This window comes from Hyla sarda, chromosome 5, assembly GCF_029499605.1.
Source record: "Hyla sarda isolate aHylSar1 chromosome 5, aHylSar1.hap1, whole genome shotgun sequence".
Taxonomy (NCBI): Eukaryota; Metazoa; Chordata; class Amphibia; order Anura; family Hylidae; genus Hyla; species Hyla sarda.
This window is the reverse complement of record NC_079193.1, coordinates 242,679,847-242,702,862: the sequence shown is the minus strand read 5'-3', so window position 1 is coordinate 242,702,862 and position 23,016 is coordinate 242,679,847. Positions and strand designations below refer to the sequence as shown.

The window sequence follows — 23,016 nt, the reverse complement described above, 5'->3', positions numbered from 1 at the left end:
ATTCCCATTGGTTTGGTTGCACTGCGGCGGTCATTGTTACTGTGATGCTTTGTCTGTGGGGTTGTGTGGCCCGGAGCCAGGGGCTTGGTCTGGCCACTGGGTCGCTCCCCCTCTGGTGTTGTGGTGGTGGCCGCCGCTACGCCGAAGTTGGGTTAGGGACCCCCCTCTAAATAGGTGGCCTTGATGTAGCGAGTGGGCTTGTACTTTTTGATCAAAATCTATACTAACAACCTGTTAGTGTTTGAATTTATGCTAAGAAGCAAGTAGATCAAAATACAAATTGTGGATGTGCGGCTGTGTTTCTTATTCTCTATTTTTGTTTTACAAAAGAAATATTGTTTCTGTTAAATATATGTAAATATATATGTAAAATCCAACCCTTCACACATTAGGGCTCATGTAGAAATGCTGGGGAAAAATGCATCCACACTCACTCTGGTAGCAAACAAAGTCAGAGATTTACCCTGGTCGTATGGACAACACCACTATTGTTCTGCTTTGCACGGTCTCATAATACACAAGTGCTTTCAGGTCTACCTATAGAAAATAGGCATTACAAAACATAAAATAATGGCTGACTCTCATCAGCCTCAGGGGAGCGGAACAAGGGACAAAGACAAGCTCATTGCTAAATGCATTTCTTAGCAAGCGCCAGCTATTGAGGCTTAGCTGCCCCGTCATTCTTTATCCGTGAATTTCAACCAATGTACCTTGTTCAGCTGCAGAACTGAAGACAGTTATTAATCACACAACCACCATACAATGTAAGTCAAATAAATCTGCCAGCTTGTAACTCGTGCAACTAAAAAAATCACAAGCCAAAAGTTAAAAACTATTCTATGCCAATTACCAATTGTAAGAATTGTACAATTGACAAACAAAATAAAAAATAAAAAAGTGACCAAGTGCATTTTTATTTTATTTTAGTAACATTCTGAGCATTGACTTAAATATCACTAAACCTGTAAATATCTATAACAACCTTACCAGGGAAAGCCTGAAAGCTACACCATTAATTTATGGTATAACAAAGGCTCTTTAATTCAGCAGGCACTGTTCCTACTACACAAGTAAATCCTGTTACACAACGAATAAGCATGGATTACTGAATGACCCTGTGATCAAACGCAAGAGACTGGGAAACTTTTTCAAAACACTATAAAAACAAATATCATCAAAAAAGTAAAACCAAAACCGCGAACCACTAGGTCATAAACAGAGATACAAAGGAAATGTTTTCTATGTTATAAATTTAAAGGTAAATAGGCATGTATACATGTATGGAGATAGATTTATTATATATATATATATATATATATATATATATATATATATATATATATATATAAACATGCGAAAAGGGCATTTAATGCGAGTATCTATACTACCAAGTAGGCCATGGAAAACATATCTATTTGTTAAGTTGAGCATTTTATATACTTTATTAAGACATGCTTTTTATGGTTCTATGAAATCATATGGGCAGGGGTTACTTTGCATATGGAAAAATTTTAAAGAAAAGCTGACCGCTTGTTCACCCGCAGTAAACTTAATATACTGGACTAGGTTATATTCACATGGTTCATTCCATACGAAATGTCTGCCCGGAAAACACAGGAGGACATTCCACACGTTTGAATGTTCTGTGGGCGCTAGGACCGCTCAGAAATGCACCTTCTCAGACAGCAATGCATTCCCGAGTGGAATCCGCAAAAAGAATAGACATTTCTATTCTTTCTGCAGACATCTGATTTGGATTTCTCATGTTTCTGATGCACAAAGCATCAGAAACCCATTGAAATTAATAGGACTCTGCAGCAGCAAAATTTCGGAGCAGACTATTCCCACAAAATTCCGCTTGGAAACTCCCCTGTGTGAACATAGCCTCATAGTGCAGGTAAACAGATTTAAAAAGAGGGGTTATTTACATTAATAGGTGTAGTATTGGAGAGTTCTGGTCTTTGGGCGACTGCTCTACTGTTCTTGTGCACAAGGTTTGGTAAATGTCCCAAAGGCATATGACAATCACGATAAAAGAGAAAAACTAACTCGGAAATCATAGTTGAGCAGACAAACACTTATGTTTAAAAACTCTGGTATACTGTTCTGTTCTTCTCCCGTCACAGGGATGTTTTCTTGTTTATGTTTTATTTGCTTTATAAACCTCAAAAAGGTAATGAGCGGATATCCTAAACCGCTTTAAAAACAGTTGTCCCATCTTTTAATCTGTTTAGTACTTGCAAATTTATGGACCTTAATTTTTTCCTTGATATTGCACTTTTGCGCACAAAGGAGGCGGGGAGACGACTTACCAAGCTTCCCTGCCTCCTCCGTATTCACTGCTCACTCCGCCCTGTAATGAATACGCTGATATCATCACTCTCACTATACTAGGATGTAAGGGAGCCTTTCAGGTGTAGCAAAGGCAGGCTCGTGTACATTTGCATATTTATGAGATGGGCAGGCAGGGCAGTGAATATGGTCTATTCTGAGAATAGGCTATCATTTTATATGGTTGGATAACCAATTCACTCCAGGTACGGAGGAGTTATCTGTTTAACATCATTCTTATGTGGTCCAGGAGGGCCCATTTTCTCCTAATGCAAATCATCTAAATTACTGCAGCACCTCTGCACTGCTTTATGGCTCCGATATTTATCCTTTCCAAAATTCACTAGTTAACAGGCCAAAGGCAAAATGCTGATCTTCCACATGCTCACCTCAGCAGCAACTTCTGTATCACTCATGACTCCTCTCACTCTGCAATATTCTTCCCCACATCAGCAGTTTCCCTCATAAGGTATGAAATGACTTGTTCTCCAACACTGCAGATGTTCTGATCGGAGCACAGGCTTTGGAAAACAGTCCTTCAAGTATACCGCATTTCAAGTGCAGATCACTCCAGCATAGGTCCTATATTGAGGAATATGGTCCATAGGGAGAAACATCTATGGTTGCAGTGGTTTATACCCAACAACCAAAATGGTCAACTACATCCATATTCTAGAAGTAGTGGGAGGGAAACAGAATATAGAATCACACATAACTCAGACACAACCACACAAACCCTTAACTCATCCTAAGGCTGTGTTTACAAATAACCTGTCCGTGTGGAGCTCCACGGCTCTCTGAGCCACAGATTGGGCAGGTTGGGGCCAGAGGTCCTGAAGCTCTATTTGACTTTAATGGGAGCTTCAGCACTGAACCTTGCTGAAACGGAGGGACACGTCATTTTTTTTCACACCTCCCATTGAAGGCAGAGAGCGGGGGCCTATGGCACCTGTCACATGCATCTGTTAAACGTATACAACAGGAGCTTTTCCCAGAAAATGTGTCTAATGGAAGCCAATAATGCAGTGTGAAGAGAGCCTTACACTGCTTATGGGATTACTCCAGCCTCGACACATACAAATAAACACACATATATCAAAAATAGAATGTCAAATTACAGAAATAACCTCTCAACGACTCTCCAATATACAGCTGTGGGAAGCATTTCTTTTGTATGCTGGATGCTATGTATACTGACCTTGGATTGAAGTGCTGATTGTCTCTGGCCATCCTATCACTGCTACGAAACCGGACCTGCTTCCGCACTAGGACTGCAAGACATGCTTTAGTGAAGCTGAAAGAAAACAAGTCTGTTGAGTATACATTGAAATCTATTAACTATTACAGACTCAACCTATTTCATTGCAACATGACTAAAGATGTAAAATTTCCGGACATTTTAAGGTGAAAGGGGAAAAAGAGGTTTTAAGAAAAAAAAAAATGAAAATGAAGAGTATAGTAGTTTTATACATTTGTAATAATTTCAGTGCTAGATGTTAGCCTCACCATTTTGATGAGAGAATGTAAAATAAGACCAATTTACTAGTCAGCCTATAGAAACAATCAACTATTATAATACAGTAGTCCCTCAAGTTACAATATAAATTCGTTCCAGGATGACCATTGTATGTTTAAACCATCGTATGTTGAGACCAGAACTCTATGGAAACCTAGTAATTGGTTCTGAAGCCACCAAAATGTCATCCAAAAATAGGAAAAAGTGAGGATTAAGGAAAACTAAGTAGATAACTAATGCAGATAAAGCAAATCCTTACATATAAAAGTAAGAAAGATCTGCTGGAAACTGTAAATCACTGTCTATGTCAGTGTTTCCCAACCAAAGTGCCTCCAGATGTTGCAGAACTACAACTCCCAGCATGCCCGGACAGCCGAAGGCTGTCCGGGCATGCTGGGAGTTGTAGTTTTGCAACAGCTGGAGGCACCCTCATTGGGAAATATTGGTCTATGTAGAGAAGAGAAGCTTCTTCAGGGTCCTGTACAGAACACGCAATGTCCTAAAAAAAGGAAAACGGAGCCGCCCTCATCTGGTGTCCAAAGGAGCAACTAACCCTGGCCCAGGTAAAGAGTACAGAACATGTAATCCCTCCCTGTACTGTAGGGGGCGCTACCAGACACCAGGCAGTGCATGCACTTTAGGAATACAGGGGTTTTACCAGTGAAAAATCCATTCTGATTGGCTGGTTCTTCCAGTCATTGACAAGTTTCGCAGATTCCATAGCATTGTATGTTGAGTCTGGTTTCAAGTTACAATGGTCCAGAAAAGACCATTGTATGTCGAAACTATTGCATGTTGAGGCCATTGTAAGATGAGGGATCACTGTACCAACAAGATGGAGCCCGGCCACAACCAAACTAAAGTAAATCATTTTCCCTGCAGCGTCCCATGAGGGAAAAAAATGCATAATGCTCTTTAAAAAAAAATTGCATTTTTAGTATTTAAATTGAATTCCCGAATATGCCTGTCTTCAGGTTATACTGGAGAACTTGATTCTCAGATGTCTTTCATGTAGGTCTAAAAGATATATATATATATATATATATATATATATATATATATATATATATATATTTGAATGCAATGGAATACCGTGTTCTAAACACATTTTAATATTGTATTCTCCTATAGAAATGTATACAGCTCTTCTGATATCTATTTTAGCAAATAACTCCCCATAAAAACTCAGGAACAAGTTGTGTTATTCCTTCTTGGACTGTTATCCATAAAGTGACAACTGGGTGTTACCAGCTGGAGGTAGGCATTGCACAGTCTGATACTTTCCAACCAGTGATTGTGGAGGGACACACTTTGGCAACTGAAGTGGTAACGTCCATTTGTAAACTTATTTGTACATTTCTAGGAGGAAGGACACAATACAGAGCTATTAAAACATATCACAGAATCATTTGTTATGGGGAATGCAAGTATTTACCACGACTGATGTGTCAGGAGAAGCTCAGCTACTTTATATGATTTTTCAATAAACTTTCCAACCTCTCAGAATTTACTAAGCAACAGGCACCTGAAGTCTGGCACAAATTGCACACCGGCGTACATGCTATGTTTCACATTTATTAAACGTTTTAAGAATAAGCTAAACCAAGAGTTAAAAAGGGCCTAATATCTATTAAGATGTGCCATATCACATCAAGCCTCTGTAATACATGTGGCTAATCTTCTTCCAGACTTGGCCTAGTTTAACCTCTCTCAATTAGACAGTAGTAATGTTGCGTCTGCCTAGGACTCAAGTCCTGCAGGAACACATGGGAAAGAAGTTCCTGCACTTTTTGCACAGCAGTAACACATCCATTAACAGAATTCCTGCAGGACCAGATCTTGAGCAAGTCTCCATACTTGAGCCTGCATCTGCCCCATTAGGTTTGCCCAGTATTCACTTTTATAACTGTCCATCCAGCTAACACATTAATATACTGGTATGTTTTATAAAAAGGTCTATGCCACAGAACTCTGGTCACAAAGTATCACCTAATAGCTTCCTCCATCACTCCTTTATGGCCAATAAAATATTTTGTAGTAGGTTTATGAATGACCGGTCTCATTATATGGCCCTCCACCTGCAGCCATATAATGGACAGGAAGCAATCAGGGTTGGACAGAACAGTGGCCGAGCAAGGAGGCAAAACTTCTGAAATACAGAAAACTGGACTCCGTGTCAACAAAGTGTACAATAGTACATAGCATGTCCTTTAGTGATATGTTCACATGTACTGTTTACACTGTGAATTTTCTGCTAAGATTTTCTACTGTTTAAATCAATATGAATAAATAGCTGAGCAGTACATAAAATCTGCAGCATATACAGTACATGTCAACATAGTTGTACCTGGACATTTCTAGCATATCCACAGGATGTGCCAAAACAAGTTCTGGCTGCCTGAGGTGGTCAGGAATCTAAAAAAAATAAAACAAGCCAGCTGCCTTATGCAGTTTGCATAACTTTCATTGACATTAAACGGGCACTGTCAGATCAAAAATCTTTTAATATGTTGTTACTGATACAAAATACACTTTGTAATATGGTGGTTTTAAAAATTTTGAATATTTATCAAATGAAATGGCTCCTTAAAATCCCACCACTAGGGATCCCTATACCTACTTGGACAGTAACCAGTCCTGCAGCAGCATCAGCTTGTCCACAACTCATGGACACACCACCACATCACCTCCCACCACAAGGGAGGGACCTTCCCCTGAGAGGATTTTTAACACCGTGAGCTAATGAAAAGAAGGATTTTTATAATAAATATAGGCGATAGGGACATAAAGATGTACATGTTCAGGATTAGGTACTGAGTAACATGCTAATTTTTTTTTTTGGGGGGGGGGGGGATTTGACAGGTACACTTTACGGAGAAGTGCTAACAGCATAGCACAGGACACTACTGTACAGGAGTCACAAAAACAGCATAAAACTAAGAGCTACAATGTTTATGCAAATCACATTTTCGACATAGATGCAACCCCCATCTCTGGGACCGCACCTATAAAGAGACATTTAAAATGGGTACTCTGGAGGGGGGGGGGGGAAATAAAAAAAATAAAAAAGTTAAATTAACTGGTACCAGAAAGTTGTAAAGATGTGTACATGATTTCTATTTAAAAAAAACTTGGTCCTTTCAGTATTTAACAGCTGATGTATGCTTCATAGGAAGTTGTGTAGTTCTTTCCACAGCGCTCTCTGCTGTCACCTCTGTCCTGTCAAGAATTGTCCAGAGGAGGAAAGGTTTGCTATGGAGATTTGTTCATGCTTCAGACAGTTCCTAACACAGAAGTAGAAGCAGAGATCACTGAACAGACTGGAAAGAAATACACAACTTCCTCCAGAGAATACAGCAGCTGATAAGTACTAAAAGGATTAAGCATTTTTCTCTCCAGAGTACCCCTTTAAGACATACTGAGGATGTGTCACATGTCCTAGATTGGAACCTAATTCACACAACATGATATTTCTGCTGTTTTCCTAAGAATCGGCATCCACCATTAATGAACATATAGAGCATGGTGACAAGTTAAAGGGGTATTCCAGGCCAAAACTTTTTTTTATAGATCAACTGGTTCCGGAAAGATAAACAGATTTGTAAATTACTTCTATTAAAAAATCTTAATCCTTCCAATAGTTATTAGCTTCTGAAGTTGAGTTGTTGTTTTCTGTCTAACTGCTCTCTGATGACTCACGTCCCGGGAGCTGTTCCTATGGGGATATTCTCCCATCATGCACAGCTCCCGGGACGTGACATCATCATTGAGCAGTTAGACAGAAAATTTCAGAAGCTAATAACTATTGGAAGGATTAAGATTTTTTAATAGAAGTAATTTACAAATCTGTTTAACTTTCCGGAGCCAGTTAATATATATTTAAAAAAAGGTTTTGCCTGGAATACCCCTTTAATCATTTACAGCATGTCCTGAAACAGACGTCACAATCACTCCCATAACCCAACCTGACATGGCCACAAGCAGGAACCCCAAGTGGCCAGTGACCATTAACAAAAGTTTCTTACAGTAACTGTGCAGCAACTTTGGCTAAATATAAATTAAGTTACATATACACACATACATTATATATATATATATATATATATACATACATACACAAACTTATATAGCATCAAGACATTTCATTGCGTTATAAACAGAAGAGATCAGGAGACATAAAACACTCAGCGTATCTGTTTAGCACTGCAGTTGTTCATTTCTTTTATTAAATACTGGACGCCTGACAGAGTGCCCTTCTCTGCCCGCCTGTGTGCAGCCACCATGAACTTAGGACTGATTTTGCTTGTACATAGTTAAAAATAACTAAATGACATCCATAAGTTTTACAATTGATTAGTCTCCACGTAATTATTGCTTTTCAGCAGTAAATCCCCTGGAGGGGGGAAATGCAGCTGCCACAGATCAAGATGCACTGAAGAGCTATGGAGTAAAAAGGCTTAGGGAATGTATTCCTGGGAGCGACGCACAAATGGGAATATCTGCCAAGCAATAGGAGAGGAAACCGAATGAGAAAAACGGGGTAACAAACAAATACCAGCATCCCAATACATATCAGAATATTCAGCTTCCAAAGCAAAGGTACATCCGAATATTCAGCTACCACAGGGAACTTTAGCGTATGGCTTCACCACGTTATACCAGTGTAGGAAGCATTCTCATAGCACCATCAATTATTTATTTCATCATACAAGCAAATGGAAATGTACCAGCCAATTGTGAAGAGAGTACAGAAGCAAAAGCACTGTGTGCATGACTACAGGATTCACCTTACATTACACTTGGCAATCTGCCATTCCCAATATGCTCACATACATAGCACCCTTTGTAAACTGATCTTATTCTTGAATTCTCTTGATCTATAATAAAGAGCATAAACTCATTCTTTAAAATAAGTTTCATCAATCAATCTGCATTAACCCCATGTTGACTACTAATTGTAAAAAAAAAAAACATTAAGCTGCATGGTTTCCTCACATTTGCTAAACCTAACAGTAAGGCTATGACCACTAGTAACCATCTGCAGCTCACCAAGAAGGGGATGCCAACATATACTGTGGGTACTGCAGCGGGCCACGTTCTTATTAACCCCTTAAGGACCAAGCCCATTTTCACCTTTTAAGGACCAGAGCATTTTTTGCACATCTGACCACTGTCACTTTAAGCATTAATAACTCTGGGATGCTTTTACTTATGAATTTGATTCCAAGAATGTTTTTTCGTGACATATTCTACTTTAACATAGTGGTAAATTTTCATTGATACTTGCATCATTTCTTGGTGAAAAATGCCAAAATTTCATGAAAAATTAGAAATGTATGCATTTTTCTAACTTTGAAGCTCTCTGCTTGTGGACATTCCAAATAAATTATATATTGATTCGCATATACAATATGTCTACTTTATATTTTCATCATAAAGTGGACATGTTTCTACTTTTGGAAGAGATCAGAGGACTTCAAAGTTCAGCAGCAATTTTCCAATTTTTCACAAAATTTTCTAAATCACAATTTTTCAGGGACCGTTCAGTTTTGAAGTGGATTTGAAGGCCCTTTGTATTAGAAATACCCAATAAATGACCCCATTATAAAAACTGCATTCAGTAAGTGTTTTAACCTTTTAGGTGTTTCACAGGAATAGCAGCAAAGTGAAGTGAAAATTCAAAATCAGCATTTTTTACACTCGCATGTTCTTGTAGACCCAGTTTTTCAATTTTTACAAGGGGTAAAAGGAGAGAAATCCCCCAAAATTTGTAACTCAATTTCTCTCGAGTAAGGAAATACCTCAAAATGTGTATGTAAAGTGTTCGGCGGGCGCAGTAGAGGGCTCAGAAGGGAAGGAGCGACAATGGGATTTTGGAGAGCGAGTTTTTCTGAAATGGTTTTTGGGGGCATGTCACATTTAGGAAGCCCCTATAGTGCCAGAGAAGCTAAAAAGAACCCACATGGCATACTATTTTGCAAACAACACCCCTCAAGGAACGTAACAAGGGCTACAGTGAGCCTTAACACTTCATAGGTTTTTGACGACTTTTCGTTAAAATTGGATGTGTAAATAAAAAAAAATAAAAAAATTTCACTAAAATGCAGTTTTTTCCCAAACTTACCATTTTTACAAGGGGTAATAGGAGAAAATGCCCCCCAAATTTTTTAACCCCGTTTCTTCTAAGTATGCAAACACCCCATATGTGGATGTAAATGCTCTGCTAGCGAACTACAATGCTCAGAAGAGAAGGAGCGCCATTGGGCTTTTGGGGAGAGAATTTGTTTGGAATAGAAGTCAGGGGCCATGTGCCTTTACAAAGCCCCCTATAGTGCCAGAACAATGGACCCCCCCACATGTGACCCTATTTCGGAAACTACACCCCTCACAGAATTTAATAAGGGGTGCAGTGAGCATTTACACCCCACTGGTGTTTGACAGATCTTTGGAACAGTGGGCTGTGCAAATGAAAAATTAAATTTTTCATTTTTATGGAACACTGTTCCAAAAATCTGTCAGACACCTGTGGGGTGTAAATGCTCACTGCACCCCTTATTACATTCCGTGAGGGGTGTAGTTTCCAAAATGGGGTCACATGTGTGTGGGGGGGGGGGGGCATTGTTCTGGCACCAGGGGGGCTTTGTAAACACACATGGCCTTCAATTCCAGGCACATTCTCTCTCCAAAATCCCAATGGCGCTCCTTCTCTTCTGAGCCTTGTAGTGCACCCGCAGAGCACTTTACATCCACATATGGGGTATTTCCTCACTCAGGAGAAGTTGCGTTACAAATTTTGGGGGGCTTTTTTTTTCCTTTTACCTCTTATGAAAATGAAAAGTATGGGGCAACACCAGCATGTTAGTGTAAAATTTTTTTTTTTTTTACACTAACATGCTGGAGTAAACCCCAACTTTACCTTTTCATAAGGGGTAAAAGGAGAAAAAGCCCCCCAAAATGTTACACAATTTCTCCCGAGCACGGAGATACCCCATATGTGGCCCTAAACCGTTGCCTTGAAATACGACAGGGCTCCGAAGTGAGAGAGTGCCATGCGCGTTTGAGGCCAAAATAAGGGATTTGCATAGGGACAGACCCGGATGCAAGAATTACACTCGCCTCAGATACCAAAAATACCCTACGGCAGTGTTTCCTAAACAGGGTGCCTCCAGCTGTTGAAAAACTTCCAGCATGCCTGGAAAGTCAATGGCTGTCCAGCAATACTGGGAGTTGTTTTGCAACAGCTGGAGGCTCCGTTTGGGAAACAGTGTCATACGAGATTTTTTTTTTATTTGGGGGGGGGGGGGGGGGAGACGACTGTGTAGGGGTATATGTATATGTAGTGTTTTAAACTTTATTATGTGTAAGTGTAGTGTAGTGTTTTTAGGGTACACTCACACGGGCGGGTTCACAGCGAGTTGGAGCTGCAGCGGAAAATTTGCTGCATCTCAAACTTGTACAAAGAACTCGCTGCAAACGGACATGGTGATAGAAAATGCATTGGACGTTTATTAACGTCCATTTGCCTTAAGTCCCAGGAAAAATGGACGTTCATAAATGTCTATTTGCTGTAAGGGGTTAATGGCTTTTATGTAATCACCTAGTGACTAGTGTCAGGCTGCTTTCTGCTGCCATAAACTAATTTATCAGGACTGCTGCACTTTTGAGTCCTGTTAAATTAGCGTATACCAGCAGAAAGTAGCCCAAATGTAGTCACTAGGGGGGACATTCATCATGGTTTGCTTTGGTAAGCAAGTTCTGGAGTCATGTTTTTTGCTTTAGTTTTGCCTATGTGCTACATTTATACTAAACACAGGGGGGTTGAAAAATTTGGAGCACATAAGCAAAGCAGAAAGGTCGCAGCTGAGACTTTTGTTAGTTTTTTTTGCGGCTTTTTAAATTTGTTCTCATACAGGAGTTTTGTACTCCAGGTCTGACCTGGAGCAGATTTGCAACTTTTTGTAAGGGGTTTACGACTTTTCTATGCCTACGTGCAACTTTTGCACATCATAAATTCGTGACCACTGCAAAGTTAAAACTGAAATTTGCTTAGGTAAGACTATTTAACTTTCAGCTTACCCACAGAAGTTGCACAAAATAGTGCTTAGGTGCACGTGCAACTTTTTGTGGACCCGGAGTAAGCCAAAAAAAAAAAAAAAAAAAGTGCACCAAAGGCTCTGCATTAAAAAAAAATTCTCTCTATTTAGGAAATTATTAATAATAAATAGCACCAATAAATTTCACATAACTTCACAATTTTGAGGGTAGAAATACAGTGACCCCCTCGACCTACGATGGCCCCGACATACGATAATTTCAACATGCGATGGCCTCTCAGAGGCCATCGCACGTTGAAGGCAGCATCAACATACGATGCTTTTTTTATGTCGGGGCCATCGCATAAACGGCTATCCGGCAGCGCTGACTGCTTCAGCTGCCGCCGGATAGCGATTTACGGTGCCCCGTGCGCTTGGGTGATGGTCTCCTACCTGTCCTTAGGGCTCCGGCGCGTCCTCTTCGGGATCCCCTGCATCGTCGGCGCCCTCCATCGACATCATCACGTTGCTGCGCACGCCGTCCCGTCATCCAATAGGAGCGGCGTGCGTAGCGGCGACGGAGAGTGCGGATGCCGGGGAAGCAGAGGCCTTGCCGGAGCGTCGGGGACACCCCGGGGACTCTGCGACAGCGATTGACGGCAACATCCAGGGCAGCGATGACGAGCCGTGACAGTCCGGAGTGGCAGGGACAGATGAGTACAACTTCCTCTAACAGTGGTCTACAACCTGCGGACCTCCAGATGTTGCAAAACTACAACACGCAGCATGCCCGGACAGCCGTTGGCTGTCCGAGCATGCTGGGTGTTGTAGTTTTGCAACATCTGTAGGTCCGCAGGTTGTAGACCACTGTCCTATACTTTACATTGCATGGATCCCTCAACATGTGATGGTTTCAACAAACGATGGTCCGTTTGGAACGGATTACCATCGTATGTTGAGGGACCACTGTAGAGACAGTAAACAGATATTGCAATATTGTCCAAAGAAGAGGAATAAGGGCCCTGCTTACACTCCAGGATTCTTTAAAGAGAACAACAAGCAGACTGGTAAAATGCTGTAGTACTGACGCGAGGGCTCTAACATGGTCCTTTGAGGTTTCAGATTTTAACCTTTGCTTTGTTTTCCTACAGGTTAAAGTCCTATCCAGGAGAGGGTTTATCAGATAACTAGGAAAAAAAGCAAACCTAGTGCAGGTAAATAGGAGGAGGAGGATTTTCTTGTATTTAATAAAATGGCAGTACACGACTGGAATACCAATTTCATGTTACAGTTTGTTGGAGTTCTACCACAATGCATTTCTAATGGAAACATAGTTGGCTATACAATGTTAGGAGCGCTCTCCCTCTCCAGCAGAAGTGATAAGAGATGAAACAAAACCTATGGCCTTCAGACACCAGGCTGAAAGGCTTCCAAATGGAATGAAGGCCATCTGCTCCTGCTAACTGCGCTGGGAGGATCTGAATTACATTTCTTGGCATTTAACATTATCTCAAAAGGAGAAGTGTTTCAAACCGTTAGAAAAAGGACCGTTAACTAGTATATGAAAGTTCACTTCTCTATCCTATATGTATGTAAAGGTTATACTTTAGGAAGGGGGTTAATATTTAGCAGTTACTTTATATGCATGTAAGAGGCAGTAATAAACACATTTTAAAATCGATAAAAACTAAAAGTAGGAGGGTGTATTAAAAAAAAAAAAAAAAAAAAAAAAAACTTTATATCTCTATTTACTAGAAATGAAATAATAGTTACACAGACTGGTTTCGTAAATCAAGTCTTATTTGTCCTGTACTGTAGATTGCTCCGGATCTGCCGTAGTCAGCACTGCATTACCTCTGCACAGTAGTCTAGAGGAGTCCATCCCCTAATAGCAATGGGTCACATCAAAACCTTCACTAATATGTTGACCTCTAAAATGGTGCTGGGCGGTAGAGATGAGCAAACTTACAGTAAATTTGATTCTTCACAAACTTCTCGACTCGGGAGTGGATGACGTTTCCTGCATAAATGAGTTCAGCTTTCAGGTGCTCTGGTGGGCTGGAAAATGTGGAAAGATTCTCCTAGGACTGTATCCACCTTTTCCAGCCCACGGGAGCACCTGAAAGCTGAACTAATTCATGCAGGATAAGGCATCAACTGCCGAGCCGAGAAGTTTGTGACGAATCAAATTTAATGTAAGTTCGCTCATCTCTACTGGGCGGTATGACCAAATGTGTGTATCGCTGTATTTTTATAACTTTTGGCGGCTCCTCGGTATATAACTGTATTTCTTCCTCCTACCCTTAAACCCCCCCCCCCCCCCCCCCCCCCCAAAAAAAAAATTATTATCAGCCCTGCGCTGTCCCCATCAGGGTAAATACTCAATGGTGAGTTAAAGTTTATTTTGTTTATTTTTTGCAGCCCGGGCATAGGGATACCACACAGTATAGAGCAGTGGTCTTCAATCTGCGGACCTCCAGATGTTGCAAAACTACAACTCCCAGCATGCCCGGACAGCCGTTGGCTGTCCGGGCATGCTGAGAGTTGTAGTTTGGCAACATCTGGAGGTCCGCAGGTTGTAGACCATTGGTATATTGTGTCAGCGCCGGCAGCCGCAACAAACAGCAGGAGGAGGAGGGCAGCGCTTGCAGGTGACGTGAGTATTTACCCCGATGGGGACAGCTCTTGGCAGATAATTAATTGGGGGCAGCGCTCGCGGGTGACATGTGAGTAGTTCCTGATTCATTCATTCCTGAGGGGAAGGGGCCAAATCGGTATTGCGGTATGGGTTAAAATTCATATCATGCAGCACAAAAATTTTGGTATTCGGTATGAACCGGTATACCGCCCAGCCCTACTCTAAAGCACCTTCTGGTGGCAGGAAACTAACACCTATTGCATATGGGTTCCTAATGCTGTCCATAGAGATGAAATTTAAAATGGGACAATATGGCCATGGGATCCTCATGTTAACAACCATACTAAATCATGTCAGACTAAACTGGCAGGAAAGAAAAAACAGACAGTGGCCGGTGATCACCATATTTGGCCGATAACGCCACCAACCACTGGTTTTACCCGCCATGGTGAGCTAAAAACAACCCAGAAAGATGGATCAGACTTATGACAGTCTTAAGTCTGCCATGACGATTGTTCAAGCAGAATTTACACGCGCTGGTTGGCTAAAACCGCAAAAAAAATGGCCATTTTAAAAGGTGTATGGTCAGCCTGAGCCAAAAACAACCCAGAAAGATGGAGAAGACTTATGACAGGAGTAAGTCTGCCATGACGATTCTTATCTGGTCACAGATTTTAATAAGTCACCCAATTATTATAGGACACCTTCACTACTAAAAGATAATCCATTTGTAAAATAGTTAAATAAGATCCTTGGAATACATGCATGTTATCACAGAAAACACTACAGATATCTATGTATAGTCCTGAGTGAGGAAAATTTCCTCGCCAACTTCTTGTGTGGATTTGCACCCTTTCTGTCCAAAGGTGAACAAAGCAGAAATTATGCTACAGTGATACTTGTTTTCTGTTGAATTTACAGCAAAAATAAGCGCTGAAATTCATAGTCCGATTGACTAATGGGCTTTTAGAACTAGGACTAGAACATGTTCAATCTGGCAATCAAGCCGGCATTCTTGTTGTGGGGAAACCCACTGATGTCAATATGAGAGTGCTGTAAGGTGGAATCCATGCGGAATACCACATAAACATTCTGCCTTTAAAGTTTGAGTTTCAATAGCCCATAAAATAAAGAAATTATTTATAGTTAAAAAAAAGAAAAACATTTTAAAAAGTGCACTCGCCAGTACTTTTCTTTATTTTCAATGGACTAAATTACATACGATCTCTTCAACCTCACAGGTACTGGTGAGTGTTCCTCAAATTTAATAACAAATTGTTGTTTATTTGTTCACAGAAAACCAGCACCACCCGACTATTTGTGTACTTTTTGGTCTCTGCTTACACTTTGGACAAGGATTTTTAAAGTTTTAACCCCTCCAGTGCCAACTTGCACTTTAGTCTATTTTTTGTCTGCTTAATGTTATTTATAGTGTTCAATGAACAAGATAATAAATAAATACACAAGGGGTAAAAACAGAAGAGTTGTCAGTATCTGGGAACAATTACATAGTAACTAGTACTAAAAGCATCCATATGCATGGCAAATTCTGTTTTCTGGGTGGTGCCCACTAAATACAAACCACGCGTATGTGATCCGAGAGGACTATAACAAAATCCATTGAAAAATAGACAGGAGTTACAGTTATCTACAGTATATATATATATATATATATATATATATATATATATAAAGCACGTTCCTTTTGCTAAGGAGTAGCAGATTTGCAGGGGAGGGGGCTGGACAGATAAGCACAGTTTAGATATATAACACACATACAGGTTCAATCTACAGTGCAATAAACAAAACCATGGGAAAGTAGGGAAAATAATTTCATTGTTCTGGCTCCTCCATATGGTATTGAGCACAGACTAGCAAATTAACAAGGACAGGATAGAAAAACATTATAACTAATCCGCACTGAAACGGATTACAGAACTGCCAGCAGGATCTCCAACCCAAAACTCATCACAAGAGAAATACAAGTAGAGGGAATAAACAACCCGCGCAGACCGACAATGCAAGAGTATTTTAAGTCACAAACCAGAATAGCTTCAACCCTGGCTCTCTGAATCCTGAGTATGATAAATAGATGTATATAACCTGAACACAGGGTAAATGGCTGGAAGCTGGGCCTTGGATCTAAATGCAGAGACTGATGTTCTTATTTGTACTAGTATCAGAAGGTGATCCTCAAGTTTCTTGTGTGTTTGCAGTCTACTGACACATGCCTAGTATTTGTCACATCATATTAGACTGCCACAGGGCTGGAAGCAAAGGGAAATCTAGAATGTTCAGCAGAGGGTTAGTCTTCCTCCTCATCTCAGCCAATTGTGGCTTGGCTTTTATTTTGGCATTATAGTCTATATAGCCTCTTGGAGCCTGCAGCGTTGGTGAAATGAAGCGCTTGAGCAAAGTCAGAAAATCCTCCATTCGTTCCATGAGCTAAGTAGTTATTAACATGATATAATCCGTGCATAGCTACTGCTCTTAGTAAGTCTGAGAGAGGTTTGCAGGCACTCCCTCTCACCCAGCTGTACATCATGTGTGGTATAGTGTGCTATTTAATAGGTAAATTAATATAAAAGACTCCCACAAATGCACAACAACCTGAATAGAGACTATAGAAACTATGGGCACACAGTTACATACCAATCACCACCATTACAACCCACCTTACTGACTGGTCACAAGAAGGGGGGGGGGTAGACATTTCTTTAGAGGTTGTGGCTGAAGAAAACTCAAGTAGAAAAATAGAAAAAATATATATATATGTATATATATATATAAACAAATAATAATAATAGTAGTACACTTCTGGCTGCCACAGTTCGTCTGAACAGCTGGTGTCAGCACAATGATATTCAGATACTGATGGCCAATGCAGAGGATGGTCCCCCTTGAAGCTGATTATACACCTATTGCCAAGCCTGCAGATCTTTGTGAGATAATCCAAATTATAAAACTTTAGAAAGCCTGACAGCCCCTCGACTGTAAAGGTTTAGAGTGCAGAATGGTCAGTTGTGTTGGATTTGTTCCCTTGGTAGATAAGCTGCTGCCAAAGGTGTTGGGACATATAGCCCTTAGCTATTTATTGTGAATGAAAAGAAATAGAAATGTACTGCTGGTGTGTAAAGTGTATTGGCTATCTGGCTCCTAAGTTTTGTCACACTGTACCCTGGTATGTTCTACCTGTTGTTAGAAAACAATATGGTAGAAGTATCAACTCTCCAAGGACATTAGATGTTTGCTACTTGAATCTCAACTAGTTCTATATATGTAAGACATACATAAACCATGCAGGCGAAAACAGGACAATTTATAGCAAAGAGCTGACACTGCATTAGCAGGAACTCTTTAGGCAATCCTTTAAAAAGCTTTTGGTGTTTATATAGACCATTCTGAAATGTGTTTCACATCCTTTACCAACCATGCACTGATACATGTGTAACACACCCAAGGCTGCATAGAAATCTGTTACCTGAAGTATGTCGATCAGACATCTCAAAAAGTTTTTTAATGACAGTAACACTGGGGTACCCAGTGGAAATTTTTTCTTCCTTAACTAGTACCAAAAAATTAATAGATTTGTAAATTGCTTCTACTTAAAAAATCTTAATCCTTACAGTACTTATCAGCTGCTGTATGCTCCACAGGAAGTTGAGTTCTTTTTTGTCTGACCACAGTGCTCTCTGCTGACACTTCTGTCCTTGTCAGTTCCTGACATAGCGGCTAATACCGAACATCACAGACCTCGGTGATGCCCAATATTAACCCTTCAGACACGACGATCAAAGTTGATCGCCGTGTCTGAAATGAAAGTGAAACCTTCCCAGCTGCTCAAACAGGCTGATCGGGACCACCGCGGTGAAACCACGCTTTCCTAAATCAGCTGTATGGACACGAGGAGCAATCAAGCGATAACACTGATCAATGCTATGTGATTGCATAACATTGATCAGTGTAGGAAATCAGTGTGTGCAATGTTATAGCCCCCTATGGGGGCTATGACATTGCCAAAAAAAAAAAAAAAAGTGAAAATAAAGTGTTAATAAATTTCATCATCCCCTTTTCCCATAAAAAAAGTAAAAATAAAAAAAAACACAACTATGTAAATAAAAAATAATATAAACATATGAGGTATCGCCACGTGGATAAATGTTCAAATTATAAAAATATATAGTTAATTAAACTGCACGGTCAATGGCACGCACGTAAAAAAAAAGTCCAAAATAGCGTATTTTTTGTCACTTTTTATAACATTAAAAAAAAATTATAAAAAGCGATCAAAAAATCCCATCAAAACAAAAATGGTACCAATAAAAACTACAGATCACGGTGCAAAAAATTAGCCCTCATACATCCTCATATGCGGAAAATTAAGTTACAGGTGTCAGAAAAGGACATTTTTTAATGTAATAATTTTCCTGCATGTAGTTATAATTTTTTCCAAAAGTAATACAAAATCAAACCTATATAAACCTATATAAAGTTGGGCATAATTTTAATCATATGTACCTACAGAATGCTAAGCCATGCCCTTTATCCCGAGCCACAGCTTGTTTCAGGTGAAAACTAAGTGAGCACGGCACTGTAGATTATATATTTTATTTTTATTTTTTGGCATAAACAGAGTGCCACATTTTTTGCACCAAAAGATACAGAAAATCTTGCTGCCTTTTACGGCAAGGTAAAGGCACAAAAACACAGTGAACCTTCTCCATAGTCAGCACTTGTAACTTATGCACAAAAATCTGAATATGCATTAAGGGGGAGATTTATTCAAACCTGTGCAAAGTCAAACTTTGCTTCTTTTATTTTTAAAATGAAAGACCCAATCTGATTGGTTGCTATGGGCAACTGGGTAACACTTACTTTGCACAGGTTTCGATAAATTCCCCCCTAAATTATAACTGTCTATGAAAGTTCTTATTTAGGATCACAAAAGTCAAACTAGTTTTTTGGTTCTCAGCTACTCAAAAAATAAATAAATGATATAATACATTTCTCTTGAGTTAGCCACTAGAGGGAGCATTGTGATACTTTATACACAGATCCTAACCTGTATCCCCACAGAATGACTACTAAAATAGCTTAGGAATAAAAATGACAACAGTTTGAACCACGGTTGTTACAGCACATAACATTATCATTTTAGTGCAGTGTGTAATGTGGGCAGCCATTGCTTTTAAATGTTATAGTAGTCATTATTAGAGAAGCAGGAAGCGAAAAGGTCACTAACATGCCTTTAAGAACGCCACCACTTTACCATAGAAATGCCAATACCTGGAAACCTTTAAATAATTCCAAAGACCCAAAAATGGATTAAAAAAATAGAGAAATGGAAACAAATTAATTTTCTCACTTCCTTTACTAAAAGGGACATAAGTCAGAAAAGCCATACAAATACTGTTAATGTTTTGTTTTTTTTTAACATAAAATGTTCTAAAAACAACAGACCCCATGTAAACAATGGTGCATATTCTCCATTGAAATCAATTATACGTAGGTTCTAGGTGCACAATACTAGTTTATAGTCATTTAAAATACAGTACACATGAAAGAGTTGACAGGAAATAGTCACAAAAAAAGAAAAACGGTTGTTCAGACAAATATTTTAGAAATAGAAAAGCAGAGCTAATTTCTTCTAAAAAATAACAAAATAAAAAAATAACCACATTGGTCCTCAATGTGTGTTATGACAACTTGTCTCCATTAACTTCAATGGAACTGAGCTACAATAGCACACAAAACCTACAGAGAGGTGTCCGCTAACTGCTGAGAGTTGGAATTTTATTATTCCACAGGACATTTTACCTCCTTTCCATGTGGATAGAGGACAACATACGGAGGTCCCATTTTAAACTACCATTTACACATTTCTTTTTGATGAAGAGTTCTAACTTCTAGAGGAGTTGGATATTAATCAGCCAAGTACTCTTTAAGGGGTACTCCGGAGGGAAAAAGCTTTACAAATCATCTGGTGCCAGGAAGTTCTACAGATTTGTAAATTACTTTCTCAAAAAAAAAAAAAAAAAAAAAAAACCTTAATCCTTCCAGTACTTATCAGCTGCTGTATTTTACAGAGGAGTTGTATAGTTCTTTTCTGTCTGATCACAGTGCTCTCTGCGGACACCTCTGTCCATGTCAGAAACTGTCCAGAGTAGGCGCAAATCCCCATAGCAAACCTCTCCTGCTCTGGACATTTTCTTACACAGTTAGGCCATGTTCACACTACGGAATTCTCACAGAATTCCGTGGGGTGAACTTAACATTAGCGTGAATGGGTCTCTGCGAGACCCGTTCACTCTGCGGAATTTCCGCGGCGGACAATTCCGCCGCTGAAATTGTTCCGCGCAAAGAAAGAGCATGTTCATTCTTTGCGCAGATTCCGCGAGCACTGCATAGCCGTCAATGGTGATGGCTCAGTGCCCCGCGGCCCTAGCGCCGAAGAACCTTCGGTGACGGCCGCCAGGCGGAATGTCCGCTCGCGAAATTCAGCGAGCGGAGATTCCGTTGTGTGAACGCACCCTTAGGAGGTGGCAGTAGAGAGCACTGTGGTCAGACTGGAAAGAACTACTCAATTCCTCCTGGGCATACGGTAGCGATAAGTACTGGAAGGATTAAGCTTTTTAAATAGACATTTTTTCTTTCCTGTGAAGTACCCATCAGCAAGACTTATTTTGTATGCAGGATATGTGGGTGTCTGCATGCTCCAGTATAAATGTGCTGCAGACGAAACCTGATCCTAAAATCTTCAGTCATTTTTTATATGAAGCCCAAAACAACCAAGACAAGCTAAATATACAGCTGCACACAGGTGTTCAAACTTCAATTCTTGGAGTAAACATTGTATCACACTGGGATGGGCTTCTTCTCCAGCCCAGAATTAACCAGAACCTAATCTAATCCAGTGATATACACACAGAAATAACACAAGGTGTAAAGATGAGCATTTACAGAGACACAGTGTTCTCAAACTCCCCTAACCATGATGTCAATGGTGTAATCCATGGGAGTGGCACAGAACTGATGTAATGTGTTTTATGAAGGAGCTTTTATTAGAAACACCAGCTAATTACTCAGAAGGACTTGAAACACCGACTAAGTGATTTAGTGTGTGACTTTCTATATATAAAAAGATATAGAACAAAGAGTTTCGAGGACAAGAAGAAAAAGAAGAAGATCGAGCTAAAGGCCAGAATATACAACAGAATAAAACTCACCCAAACCACTATTGTGTCAAAGACCATGACTAAGAAAGTGTGATGCTGGAAACGTGTCAGTGTTTCTGACCATGTGAGATACCATCCACCTGTATTTTAATGCATCTATAATAAAGGGTCTGGATTTTATTGGGATTTACTGAGCACCTGTTTTTGGATGTACAAGCCAGTAGAGTTGCTTTCTGACATCAATTGCCCATGTTTGTTTGTTAAATGGGTACTCCGCTGCTCAGCATTTGGAAGAAACTGTTCCAAACGCTGGAGCTGAGAGCTCATGACGTCACAGCCCTGCCCCCCTCATTATGTCACGCCCCGCCCCCTCAATGCAAGTCTATGGGAGGGGGCGTGATGCTCTCACGCCCCCTCCCATAGACTTGCATTGAGGGGGCGGGGTATGACATCATGAGGGGGCAGGGCTATGATGTCACAAGCTCCAGGCGCCGGCTCCAGAGTCTCAACAGTTTGTTCCAAACGCTGAGCAGCGGAGTACCCCTTTAAGGTGGGGCCAACACAGCACGACCTGAAGTAGGACAGGAAGAAGAGTAGGAATAAATGAAGGCTTAGCACATACCCTACAAATATAAAACATCAATGTTTAAATCTTTAGGTTTTGCCCTTTGACTACATAGTCAGCTCGCATACAATACATTGAGAGTCTTCAGACCCTTTCCTCTTTTTCAAATTTTCGTATGTGTGCTAAAATTTTTAAAAAATAAAATAAAGTTTTCCCTAGTCATTCTACACTCAGTTCCATATGATAAGTGAAAACAGAGATTTAGAAATTTCTGATTCTGCATGGACATCCAAATACAGACCTGTTGCTTTGACACAACATTTATCCCTGGGGACCTCCCATTTTTCTCATTCTGTGGGCATTGGTCATAATTGAGGGAAAGTTAAAATGGAGCTACAGTATGAAGTACAGAGATATTCATGAAACCCTGATTCAGAGTGCTCTGGACTTAAAGGGGTACTCTGTCCCTAGACATCTTATCCCCTTACCAAAGGATAGGGGATAAGATGTCTGATTGCGGGGGTCCTGCTGCTGGGACCAACGCGATCTCTGTGCAGTACCCGACAATCGTTTAGAACGCTTGGAGTGGGTAGTGGGGGTAGTGAAATCACTCACGCCCCTCGTGATGTCACGCCCCCGCAATGCAAGTCTATGGGAGGGGGCGTGGTGGCTGCCACGCCCCCTCCCATAGACTTGCATTGCGGGGGCGTGGCGTGATATCGTGATACCCCTGCCGCCCGCTCCAAGCGTTCGGAACA

At 40.3% G+C, this 23,016-nt stretch overlaps 1 protein-coding gene across 5 annotated transcripts in view; it reads right to left on the bottom strand.

Annotated features, from left to right (window-relative positions):
• ZNF516 (zinc finger protein 516) overlaps window positions 1-23,016 on the bottom strand; it is a 120,855-nt gene that overhangs the window by 64,704 nt on the left and 33,135 nt on the right. For 4 of the 5 annotated variants that reach the window (XM_056521418.1, XM_056521419.1, XM_056521417.1 and 1 more), the window contains one exon: window positions 3,530-3,625. The gene's annotated coding sequence lies outside the window, so the exon portion shown is untranslated. Of the gene's footprint in view, window positions 1-2,720; window positions 3,004-3,529; window positions 3,626-23,016 lie in introns of all 5 variants that reach the window. The other variant, XM_056521420.1, reaches the window with a different exon arrangement.